At 45.2% G+C, this 13,612-nt stretch overlaps 1 protein-coding gene across 1 annotated transcript in view; it reads left to right on the forward strand.

The window, feature by feature from the left end:
- Window positions 1-13,612, forward strand: part of LOC125438416 (glutamate receptor ionotropic, delta-1-like) — a 446,171-nt gene that overhangs the window by 29,007 nt on the left and 403,552 nt on the right. The gene's annotated exons all lie outside the window — the stretch shown is intronic.

The following is a 13,612-nucleotide window of genomic DNA, read 5'->3' on the forward strand; positions in this document are numbered from 1 at the left end:
CAGCACTCTCCCCACTTATGGGGCAGCGCATAACGCAGCCGCTGACGCTACCCGGCTCGTGCCCCCTCAGCGTCGCCATTCCTGGCGCTCTTCAAAGCGGCGCCTTTACAGTAGCCCAGGGGCAACACCCATCGGGAAGCCGGTAGCATGCCATAAATGACCAGCGCTGAGAAACGGCAGCGACATAGAGGTCGTGGCAAGTGGGGAAACACCCATAGCTATGAAGTTTCAAAGTTTCATGCTGCAGTTCACTAGGGATCGTGTCTGCGTAGCTACATAGAAACGACTGCCCAAAATTAAAAGAAAAAGCTGACAGAAGTAGAGTGTGAGATGGCTGATCCAAGCTCAGAAAAGGGCACCAACAAGGAAGTCCGGGGACTGTGGGCAGGCATGGGAAGCATTTTAAGGAGATCATGTAGCAGGTGAAAACATTTTCAAAAAAGAATCGGTAGGGAACAGCATGCCAATAAAATGTTTTGAGGCAGAGAAAATAAAATGGTTTGGGCTAAAAAGCCATGTGGGACTCCATAAAGAAAACATTTTATTTCTTGCTTCAAAACATTTTATTTGGTGCAGAAAGAACCAAGGAAAGCATAATGTAATTTGTCCAGGGTTCTTAGGGAGAGGTCTTTCATGCCACCTACAATCTGATGGTTTTAACTAGCAATGCCTGGGATAGAACTGAGGGTTTTCTGAATGCAAGACAGGTTCTGTACCACTGAACTACTTCTCAGGAGGTGATGCTTGTCTCTTCTTGTGCTCCTGGTGGTTGAGTTGCAAAGTGAGCACCTGTAGTGTGTGTACGCCCTCTTCATTGAGCTGCCCCACAGAACTACTTGATTGGATAACCAGCCCTGAAGCCAGTCTTTGAGTACATGTTGCAGAGTTGCTAGCACTGCCTCAGCAAATTCTAGGAGATGTGGAGGGTGGAGTTTGTGGAGCATATGTCATTACAGCCAAGTGACACTCCAAAAATTGCCTCTCATATCTATGGTGAAAACCATGGAGAAGTGGGAAAACTCCTAGAATATCATGATGGAGACTATTTTTCTGGCCATTTTTTCCCTACTCCATTTGTTAAGGGTGGGGGATTGGAACTGAAGACAGACGTTTACTTGCTGTGGGTAAGAAAATGGCAGACCTAATGGCACGCGCTCATTCCGTAAACATGTGTTCATCTTGTTTGTGTGTTAACATTTTGTTCTGTGTTCATTCTGGTATGTGCTGCGGTCAATTCTCTGCCCTAAAGGAACCATAAGTAGTAGGCATTGACATTTCGCTAGGGAGGCGATGTGATCAGCCTGCTAGGTTAGACAGATCTGTCTTACACAAAGATGCCGTTACGCAGATGGAATTAGCTGTGATGGATAAATGTTAAATGTCCCTTTCTCTGGAGCCAGAAGCCTTGGTCTGCTCAGCCTCTGTAAGATTTAAGTCATTCTGTCAAGACAGAGCATCAGATAAATGTTCTCCTCCAAGTGGTGCATTAACCTGTTGAGCCTGTTTCAAGGGTAAGCCTTTGTATTCCTCAAACTATGCCCTTTGGTGCATGTTGTGACATATATTAATGGCCACTGGGGAGGGCAGAAGACCCTGCTAGAGAATGCTGTGTAGCTCAGGCGGGCAATAGATCAAGTGTTCGTGTTTTTCCTTGACTTGTGTAGCAGGTTTCCTCCACGTCTTTCAATTAAATAATAATAACCTGGCTAGGTCAGTGAGGTTAGCAAGCTGAAGGGGCAGTCAGGGTGTTATCTTTAGGTGCCGTGGATGGTGACAAAGTGCAAAGGCTCAAGTCTAAGAGGGAGATTTAAACAGAGGGAATATTCCAAAATGTGTACCTCCAGCAGTGTGAGGTGGTAGAACCCCCTCTGGTGCCCATAGAGCCAATATAGTGCAAGGGTTAGAACACAGGTGTCAAACTCACGGCCCTCCAGATGTTATGGACTACAGTTCCCATCATCCCCTGCCAGCGTCATGCTGGCAGGGGATGATGGGAACTGTCGTCCATAACATCTGGAGGGCCGTGAGTTTGACATCTATGGGTTAGACAATCAGAATAGGATCTTGGAGACCTGGGTTCAAGTCTCCACTTTGCCATGGAAGCTTGCTGGACGAACTTGGATCAGTTGCATGCTCTTGGTCTAACCTACTTCACAGAAGAGAAGGAAAGGACTTTGGATTTATATCCCACCTTTCTCTCCCGTAAGGAGACTCAAGGTGGCTTACAAGCTCCTTTCCCTTCCTCTCTCCACAACAGACACCGTGTGAGGTAGGTGGTGCTGAGAGAGTTCTAAAAAACCGTGACTAGCCCAAGATCACCCAACAGCGATGTAGGAGTGTGGAAACACATCTGGTTCACCAGACAAGAATCTGCCACTCAGGTGGAGGAGTGGGGAATCAAACCCGGTTCTCCAGATTAGAATCCACCTGCTCTTAACCACTGCACCACACTGAGCATGACACCATCTAGCTTTTAGCTTTCCTGTTCCATGGCCCAAATTTCTCTCCTGCGCCCGCCCTCCATCCCCTGTGTCTTACACATAATGTTTTAATTTTTGCATTCTGGCCTAGGGAGCTGTTTCTTGTTTTACAAGCAGTAAATTAACAAAAAAAAATTAGTAACATATTTCACTAAACACCACAGCAGGCTGTTTCCAGTAGTTGGAAAAGAACTAGCGTGTAGCAGTCAGGATATGTAAATCAAGATTTTTTTTAAATTAAATTTAGTTAAATTGTATGAATAGGTCATGAGTGCAAATGAAAGCGACTTAAGTTGTATGTATGCTAAGCTGGATTTTGTGTGGCAAGGGTTAGATTGAGAGAGAGGATAAATGGCCCCAAGGTTAACCTACTGAGATTTAGGACACTGTTGCTCTTTGAACCTGGGCCTCAGATCTTAGTCCAGCACTTTAACCTTTGCCAATTGGCCATGCTGGCAGGGGCTGATGGGAATTGTAGTCCACAACTTCTGGAGTGCCAAAGGTTCGCCACCACTGCCCCAGGCTGACCAGGAATCCCAAAGTTTTATAAAACTGGTATGCGCTATATAAAAGGTAATGACTTATTGTACCATGTACCTGATGCTGGTGCAAATATATTTGTTCTGCTGTTTGAATTGTTTCAATGTGGGCTGAAACTGGGATATGGAACTAGCTGGGAAATGGAGAAGAGAAAAAAATGATGTAACGGGAAAAAGAAGAAGATAAATTTTAAATGGCTGAACAGGGGTCTGTCAACATAACAAGCACATCACTTTTTCTGGCATATTTTCAAGAGGTCAAGTCATCTTGATAATCCTTAACAGCAGCTCTGGAAAGCAGGCCACTGTTCAGACATTGCAGAACGTATAACCATGTCTCAGGAAGGGGACCAGGTCTTCCACTGGGGATGGTACTGATTGGCTGATGATTTGCAGCCACGCTCCTCCTTCCATCATGCCATAGGTGTCAAACTCGTGGCCCTCCAGATGTTATGGACTACAGTTCCCATCATCCCCTGCCAGCATGGGAGCTGTAGTCCATAACATCTGGAGGGCCGCAAGTTTGACACCTGTGCATCATGCAAATAAATTACAATGTCAATCAAACCCTGTATGTGGAAGTCCAGTTTGCATGACCCTGTCTGTTTCTGAAGGGGAGAAATCATGCAATTCGTGTTCACATGGATGGTCTATGGTGGAGGAGTGCAGCCCATGCCAGTTGTGATGTCACCCAATCTGCAGCATCCCCACATCTTTACACAAGGGAAGTAGCAGAGAGCAAACCACCTGTTTGGTTCCTTGTGGTGTGCATAAGTTGTACATCTCTGGGTCCTTGTTCTGATGAATGGGAAAGTCTTCCACTGTGGAAGAAGTGGAATTCCAACTGTGGGGTTTTTTGTATCCCAGTTGGCTACTACTCATAAGCCCATTCCAGACAAGCCCCTGAAAATATTTTGCAAACATTTTCAAAAAACCCTGTTGGTCCACACTCACCACCTCAAAAATGCTTTCTGGTTGCCATTTTGAGATTGTTGCATTTTTTAAAAAATAGATCTGTAGATCTGGTGTTATGGGGCCTCAATGCCTCATGCTGCGATTCTCTAGGGCCGTGGTGGCGAACCTTTGGCACTCCAGATGTTATGGACTACAATTCCCATCAGCCCCTGCCAGCATGGCCAATTGGGGCTGATGGGAATTGCAGTCCATAACATCTGGAGTGCCAAAGGTCCGCCACCACTGCTCTAGGGTTCGTGTCTACGTAGCTATGTAGTAACAAGACCCCCCCATGAAAAAATGAAATACAGACGGCTAGCGCTACCTCGGAAAATGGTACTGATGAGGAAGTCCAGGGACTGCAGAGAGTCGTAGGAAACATTTTGACAAGATCGCACAGTAAATGAAAACGTTTTCAAAACGTTTTTTTTAAAATTGCTAGGGAACGTGTTAGGATTTTTCAAGTGCCTGCTTTATTCAGTCAAGCAAGAGTTAACTGCTGAAGTTACAAGCCTAGCATCACATGAGCTTCTGGAAAGATCTCTGTTTTTTTCACACCAGCATAGACAGGCTGCATAGATACCTAGACTGGGCACTTGCATAGAGTTTGCTGTTCCTATGTTTAGTGTAAATACATTTGTTATCTAGTAAAGTACTACAAAACAAACCACTCACATCTTTGCCCTGTTTTGTACTCTGTTAATTCATTGTAATACAGAAGAACAGCATGCAAAGGAAACATTTTCAGGCAGGAAATTAAACGTTTGGGTGTAAAAGCAGTGTGGAACTTCATGGAGGAAATGTTTTATTTCCATTCTCAAAATATTTTATTTGGCTTCTGCATAAAGGGCCATTTTTACATAATAACAACTGTTCACTTTAAGAACATAAGAACAAGCCAGCTGGATCAGACCAGAGTCTATCTAGTCCAGCTCTCTGCTACTCGCAGTGGCCCACCAGGTGCCTTTGGGAGCTCACGTGCAGGATGTGAACGCAATGGCCTTCTGCGGCTGTTGCTCCCGGTCACCTGGTCTGTTAAGGCATTTGCAATCTCCGATCAAAGAGGATCAAGATTGGTAGCCATAAATCGACTTCTCCTCCATAAATCTGTCCAAGCCCCTTTTAAAGCTATCCAGGTTAGTGGCCATCACCACCTCCTGTGGCAGCATATTCCAAACTTTGAGTGAATCCAAAACACAAAAGGCTTTATTTTTAGAAGGATTTAGATGAACCCTGAAAGGCCCAGTGATACTATTACCCAGTTATACTTCATGTAGTCTTTGCCATTTTAGCAGCGTCAAAGTTGATTATGTTCTAAATGTTTCAGAGACAGATAGAAATATGTAAATGCACCAATCGGTCGGGCTGCTCGCATGTTTCAAACTTGTCAGGGGGAATTTAAAAATAGCCATCTTTATTCTGAACAAACAGCCCACTGAATTGCATTAAAAAAAGGAGTCTGCACTTGTATCAACTGAGATGTATATTAATCACTAGATCATGTTTGATTTATCTATCAGACACACACACATCAATGCAGTGTTGTGATTCTAGGCATGTTGCTCCTTTTGTGTCATCTGCTTTATGAGTTTTCAAGAACTAATTATCAAGTACTACTTGTTACAATTAGAGAAAATATAATGCTTGAAACATCTGATTTCGTCAAACTAACGAATTTGTTTCCACTGTTAAGGAACCGAGATTTATTCTTCCCTCTCTCTGTACTGCAGAAAAATTCATGTCAATATTCTAATTTTGTTTATTTATAAGCCACGCTATTGAGAGAAGTGTTTTTTAGATATACAGATGTGGTCACAAGTTCTACAGGACAATATTCCAGGTTGTACCTCTTCACTTCAGACTAAAAGATGTATGTGCAGGCGTCAAGTGTTAACTGACTTGGGGTGACCCAATAGTTTTCAAGGGAAGAGATATTCAGAGGTGGTTTGCCATTGCTGGCCCAGTGGTGGGATCCAAAAATTTTAGTAACAGGTTCCCATGGTGGTGGGATTCAAACTGTGGCGTAGCGCCAATGGGGCTGGGCGGGGCACGACAGGGGTGTGGCCGGGCATTCCGGGGGCGGGGCATTCCTGGGCAGGGCTGTGGCAAGGATGCAGCTGCTGCGCCGGTTCTTGGGCGGGAAACGAATGCACGCAGGCGCAGGCTGCCACGCACGCCGGTGCACCTCCTGCTAGACTGCTTCAAGTTCTGCGCGCTACTGCTGAGAGGAGGGGCGTAGCTAAGGCAAAAATCACGTGGCAAAATCACCAATTAGTAACCCCCTCTCGGCACACACAAATAATTAGTAACCTACTCTCGGGAACCTGTGAGAACCTGCTGGATCCCACCTCTGTGCTGGCTTATGCATAGCGACATCAAACTTCCTTGGAAATCTCCCTCCTGAGTACCAACAGTGGCCGATCCTGCTTAGCTCCCGAACCCAGTGAGCTCAGGCTGAGCTGGGACATTCAGGCTACTTTTACCCTTCAGTATTTCTACTTTTCTCTTTTGAGTGCTGGTGTGGAGTGATGGTTAGGGGTGCATGGAAGCTCCCTTGTTTAAATGCTGGTTCATGGCCATGAACTCAACAGATGGCTTTAAGGCAAGGCATTTTTTTTCCCCTCGGGGCCTTACTATGCAATTTACAGGTCCATGCTGGGCCCTCTTAACTGGACAGGCCCTGGGAATATGTTGAAACTTAATTCCAAGGAATTGGGAGCTGATTCAGTCTGGAACCAGAAGGAGAGGGTGCTTAAACTTCTTGCTTTCCTGACCTGAAATGTCTGCAGGCTGTCACTACTTGCTCCACTGGGAAAATTTATGTATCTGTCATCAGGTCAGGAAAATGACAGAGAGTAGCCCCAGCCCATAGCCAGAAAATTATCATGGGTTGAGGGGAGATGAGTACAGTGGTGGCCAGCTCATCATTGTTAATGTTTTGTATTGGTTATTTATTTGTACTTCATTATTTATTAACCAGTTTTGTACTTGAGACTCAAGGTGTGTACATGGCACAAAGCAACAGAATTGAATAGCATGAGGAATCTATCAAGCAGTGCAGTAGACCTAAGATTACATCCTATGTCACCCCCACCCCCAGCTTTTTAAATTAGGACCATTCAGCCCTGCTAACTGCTTATTCTGTTCTAGCCAATTGCATAGAGAATCCACAGTTGGAAGATTGTTGATAGAATTCACACCTTTTTACCTCAGCTCCTTTCTTTCTCTTGTTTACTTAGAGAATTGATGCTTGAAAGACTGGTGATGGGGTTCATACCAATCCTCGTGTTGATTGGAGGGGCATGACAAATGATGAATAGGTCCAAGCAGAGGTGGGATCCAGCAGGTTCTCACAGGTTCCCGAGAGCAGGTTACTAATTATTTGTGTGTGCCGAGAGGGAGTTACTAATTGGTGATTTTGCCACGTGATTTTTGCCTTAGTTACGCCCCTCCTCTCAGCAGTAGCGCGCAGAACTTGAAGCAGTCTAGCAGGAGGTGCACCGGCATGTGTGGCAGCCTGCGCCTGTGTGCATTCGTTTCCCGCCCAAGGACCGGCACAGCGGCTGCGTCCTTGCCACAGCCCTGCCCAGGAATGCTCCGCCCCATCATGCCCGGCCACACCCCCATCATGCCCCGCCCAGCCCCATTGGCGCTACGCCACAGTTTGAATCCCACCACCATGGGAACCTGTTACAAACATTTTTGGATCCCACCACTGGGTCCAAGGCCCTTTTTGCACCACCGTGGGTTCGGGCCTGTGTAGCCCTCTCTCCTGATCCGGGATTTGAGTTTCAACACTGAACTTCCAGCATACGTCCGGTTGACAGAACAACAGGGGTGGATCAATAAACAATGTATTGGGTAGATAGGCTCCGAATCAGTCTCTGAACTAGGGTTACCAGCTCCAGGTAGGGAAATTTCTGGAAATTTGGGGGGTGTAACCTGGGGAAGACAGACATCAGGGACAGGAGGGACCTCAGCGCAATATAATGTGCTAGATTAGAATTCCCCTCCAACATTGTCATTTTCTCTTGGGGATTGATACCTCTAGCCTTGAGATCAGTTGCAATTCCAGCAGACCCTATCTGCAGGTTAACTGCCTTACTCTCAACTCTATTTGCCATATGGAGACCAGACCATTGGCCTGCCTTGGGCAAGGTTTGTGATGGCCGAAACACATTTTTTTTGCGAGTGAATTACATGCATATTGAATTCTTACATCCCTAAAGCACCTTAAAGCATGTAAAGAAAAATCCCTGGCCCATCTTCAGCAGATGAGTGAGTTCCGTTTTCTGTGCAAGTTGCTATGCTGATCTATGGCTTCTGATGAGAGAGCTCAGAACTGGGGTTCCTACCAAGTTGACTTCCATTTCAATATCAATAGGTCAGATCCTCCCCAGTGTAGAGACCGCAGAGGTTGCGGAAGAAGGCCAAGCCGGAAGGGTGAATCACACTGAGATGAAGCAGGCCGCTGAGGCTCTCCAGCAGCCTTTGTGCGACATTTCCAGCGCGCCCTGGCAGGCACTCCTGTAAGGCTTACCGTGCTAATGTATGTGAAGAGCTCTGGATATTGTACTAGTGCCATTGTGTTCACTATCGCTGCTTTATTCAACAAAGCTGTGTTTCTCCTCTGTTTCTAGGGTTTTTTTTTTTTAAGTGAAGTGCCATTTGTGGAGGGAGAGGGATCTAGGTTTTTATTCTTGTGAACTTCCTCCCCAGAAACAGTGTTCATGTCTTTCCCTTTGTAAAGTGAGTGCTTCTACTGCTGTTTGAGGAAGAAAGACAATGGAACAGTGAGAGAGAGAGAGAGAGAGAGAGAGAGCGCTACTTGTATGTTTCTGCGCACACACTGCGGCTCCATTCTGAAACCTTCAGTCACAGAAATGTTGCCCTTCATCATGGTTTTCCCGCTGATCATCTTCTGCGGCGTCCTTTGGCGTCCTCTTCTTTGTACACCTCCGGTGGTCCAACACTCTGCTGAGATTATTTTGGTTAGCGGAGCCTTTTGGGTGCCAAATGAGTGAGGCAGCCTGTCCGATGGTGCTCAGGAGAGAAGCAGTGGCTGAGCTGGCCTGTAAATCTCCTTGTGGGTGGCAGACGGTGGCCATTTGATGGAGTGCGGACAGGGCTTCCTCTGCCAGCTGCAGAAATTTGTCTATCCGCCTCCACCCCCTGGCTGTTTTCTTTAGCATTTATAGGAGGTGCAGCGACTTTTGCCTGGTCTGCATGACCTCTAATCCTCTTGACTTAAATCAGAGGCAGCAACATCTATATTCCTGGTGCCCATTCTGTTCTTCAAACCGAGGTCTGTGGGCCAGATGTGTTTGTCTCACTATTTCTTTTCCTTATGAGCAATGAAGTTTCTAATTGAGGTGAAGGCCACCTAGCAGGAGCTACTATGGAGCGCAGGTACATAGCATTACGCATTTTATGCATGCAGATAACAAGATCCAAAGGTGAAATATAACGTTTGAGCAAACGATGTCTCCATTAATATTTGAATTTCCCCCTCCCTTCTAATTGGGATTGGGCATATTTTCCCCCATTCCGTAACCGCAATTTTTTTTTTGCTTTATTACATTAGATTTTTTTGTACACTCATTTACATTCAAAATAAATCATAATTTGTTTACAAACTCATAATAAATCATAACTAGTTTACAAACTCGTAATACATTGAATAATTTTCCATTTTTCATCTTAACATACATTAAAATAGCTTCCGCATTTACATACCAACTTCTCCATTATATTTATCACGATATAATTGATTATAATTATTTTATACTTCTGTTATTTCTTACACTTCTTAAATGATATCCAAGATCACAAATTTTTGTTTTGACTAATCTTCAATGTATTTAATCCATAGTAACCATACATTCTTGAATTTTCCATTCTTCTCCAATTTTTCAAATCCTGAAAGTTTTGCTGTCAACTAGATCCATAACTTTATGTCTCCATTCTATTATTGAAGGAACTGTTTGTTGACACCAATATCTGGCTAACATAATCCTAGCCGCCGTTGATAAATATTGAAGTAAAGTTTTATTTTCATCCATAACCACAAATTGGTAGGCTAAATAAAATTGCCTTGGGGAGGGCAGGCTGTCCCTTGACCATCCCTGCATCACCGCATCAGGGGCTGCATAGTGTTCCAAAGATGTCCGGCTCATTCTCTTGTAGCCAGTTAAGCACAGCACCAGCTCACGAACTTGGGGTTCAGCGCCTGTTGCATATTGGACACCTCTGTAATGAGGGGAGTGTGGAGAAGGGCATCACTCCCACCACCGTACTCGTCCTCCTTCTCCTTTTGGGCTACTTCACAGGCTGAGCTTTGCCGATCTGACTTTTGACAACCACCAGAATTCAGCGGCACCTTCGTGAGTCTGTGAGCAGTTCTCCCTTCAGAACTCATTAGATGTGGAAACTGTTGCGCAAGAAGCCTCGGTGCATTTTTTGTCTGCCTCGTTATTTCTTTTTTCTGCAAACGTTATTTCATCTCCATCCTTGCATCTCTCAGGATTCCCATGATACCTCCCCCCTTGGCATTTGCTCAGTTTATATACCTTAACCAGGAACCAGCTGTTACCTTGAGACATGTTAGCTCCACAGCAGTGCAAAATAGCAGGAACCTAAAGACTAGCAATCTTTTTTTTTTACCATCAAGTCACAGCTGATTTACGGTGGCCCCATAGCATTTTCAAGGCAAGAGACATTTGGAGGACGAGGAGGAGGAGAAAGAAGAAGAGTTGGATTTATATCCCCCCTTTCTCTCCTGCAAGGAGACTCAAAGGGCCTTACAAACTCCTTTCCCTTCCCCTTTCACAACAAACACCCCATGAGGTAGGTGGGGCTGAGAGAGCTCAGAAGAACTGTGACTAGCCCAAGGTCATCCAGCTGGCATGTGTTGGAGAGTACAGGCTAATCTAGTTCCCCAGATAAGCCTCCACAGCTCAAGTGGCAGAGTGGGGAATCAAACTCGATTCCTCCAGATTAGAGTACACCTGCTCTTAACCATTATGCCACTGCTGCTCTTCCCTGCCCTGGAGGTTGTTTGCCATTGCCTGCCTCTAAGTCACAACCCTGGTATTCCTTGGAGGTCTCCCATCTGCATCCTTGTCCTGGTTGAGACCAGAGTGTGTGACTGCTCCAAGGTTACTCAACAAATTTCCATAGGGTGAGTAGGGACCTGAAGCTGGGCTTCCCAGGTCCTAGTTTGACTCTGTACCCACTACACATCATCGTCATCGTCGTCATTATTATTATTTATTAGTTTTGTATACCGCCCTCCCCCAAAGGGCTCCGGCCAGTACACACATATTAATCTACACAATAGAGCATAGTTCCAACCATAACAAAATACAACTATAAGAATTAATACGGCTCTATGTAGGTTAAACAATTAAAACCCTCATTAAAACACAGCGTTCCAACACATTGCTGTCTGTCTGACAATGCTGGCTCTCTAAATCAGACGTTTAGGGGCACTTAAATATCACAACATTAAGGTTTGTTTTTTTTTTAAAAAAAGGATTCAGCCAAAGTAAAATGGCCCTCTTTTAAAAAAATGTGATATGTAACAATCCCTGTGGCACAGAGTGGTAAGACTGCAGTCCAATCTCTGTTCACAACCTGAGTTCGATCCCGGCAGAAGTCGGTTTCTGGTAGCTGGGTCAAAATTGGCTCATCCTTATTTTTATTTATTTATTTATTTATTACATTTATATACCGCCCTCCCCCGAAGGATTTAAAGGGAGAATCTGAGGTCCCCAGTTTAAGCATTGAAAGTGATGCTGCTCCAGGGTGGGGGAGAATCCACACCAAAACAGCATTACTTTCAATGTTGTTTAAACTGGGGACCCCAGATTCTCCCTTTAAGGTGGATTTAAAAGGAGAATTTGGGCTCTTTGGTTGAAACAACATTGAAAGTGATGCTGTTTGGGGGTGGATTCCAGAATCACAGCGGCTGCCGGGGGGGGGGGGGGGCAAAACTCAGGTTTTTCACCGGGTTCCATTTTCCCTCTATGCCTCTGCCCAGAAGGGAGGGCAGAAGGGGCTGCTGGCTGCCAGCTGGGAGCCCAGCTGGTAGAGGAAGGGAGGGTCTTTACTCTAAAGTAAAGAAGAAGCAAAGACCCTGCCTAAATTCTGCTGTCCAGTGTGAATGAGCGGATTTGTTCCTGGGTGCCAAATATATTTATTGAAGGGAGCAGGTAGGAACCACTTAGACCCTGGCACCAGAGTGTCATGGGTAAGCCTTCACAGAACTCCAGCTTCATTTCCCTCCAGTCTTGAAGCTTTTAATCATTATTTTTTGAGGATTCTTTTTCCTCCCCGTTAATGCTTTCAGCAGCCCTTGTGCATAACTTCCTTTGCAGACTTGAGAGCTGCTTGCTTCTGCCTCTGCTTGCATTTCTCTCCCCCCCCCCCCCCCAGCAATGCCTATACGAAAACAGTGTCCTGTTTCACAAATGGCACCTGGTGAATTTAGGGATGCTCTGTTTGCTGGAGACATGTCGTTTGGGGGGAGGGAAAACCCTAACTTTTCAGTCAATAGCGTGCGTTTTGATGTGATGAGATTTTTTTCTGCTTGTAACACACAATCCTTCCCCCCCACCCCCAACTGGGCAGCCATTGTGAAAGGTGGCAAGATGACAGCTATGTAAAAAGCAAGGCAGGAGTTTACCGGAGAGTTGAAGAGAAGGGGCAGCTGTTGTGTCTGTAACAATTGGTCCTTATTTTTTAGTATATTTATTGACATACGAGCCACAATGCCTACCTGTCCTTTCCTCGCTTCCTTGAACACTTGCTCCCAGACATTATGCTGGCAACGCTAGGGAGAATAATTTTAAATATTTTTGTGTGCGTCGAGACAACTAAAAGCTTCCACTCACGCTTGTTAACTAGCATTCTACCCGTCTTCTTTTCTCATACCTCCAGTCTGGGAGATGTACTTGAGAATGAATTTTTTTGCTATTAAATTGGTGCTATGGGAATTGATGCAGATAGATCAGAGTTACCTTTTTAGGCTTCTGCTGGGAAGGAGGGCCAAGGTTTCAAAGGCTGCTGTTGGATCCGTTCAAGGTTAAATAGCGTAAAAATGGTTTGCATTAAGAGTACTTTGTTGTGGCTCTCTCTCTCTCTCTCTCTCTCTTTAGAACCTCTTCTAATCACTATAGCAATGTTATCAAAACAGGTCAGTGACTTGGCTTAAAGAAAAGGAACTTCTGTATCTTTGGCCTGCGAACTTGGAATGCGGGCCAATTTTATTTGTTTCCAACATTAGTCCGGCATTGTGTAGAGGTTATTGGCAAGCAGTGCAGGAGCTTTTGAGGAACAGAAGCGGGCAAGACTATGAGCCATGATCTGGAACATTCCTCATTCAAATCTCAGCTGTGAATTCACTCAGTGATCTTAGGCAAGCTTTTGTCTCTGTTCTCTGCAAGTTTGTCCCATGGTGATGACGTGTGAGTTGGAGGAGCATGTTTCTCTCTTATGCTTTGCTGGGTGGCAGCTAACCTATTTTTTTGAAGGGTGGGAATTAATGGGTCTTCTGTCACAGCTTTGCTTATCTGGATGTAGTGATGGCCTCAGGCAGATTCATGGAGGAATAGGTCTATCAGTAGGTAGTAGCCATGG

The sequence above is a fragment of the Sphaerodactylus townsendi genome, linkage group LG08 (assembly GCF_021028975.2).
Source record: "Sphaerodactylus townsendi isolate TG3544 linkage group LG08, MPM_Stown_v2.3, whole genome shotgun sequence".
NCBI classification, from domain to species: Eukaryota; Metazoa; Chordata; class Lepidosauria; order Squamata; family Sphaerodactylidae; genus Sphaerodactylus; species Sphaerodactylus townsendi.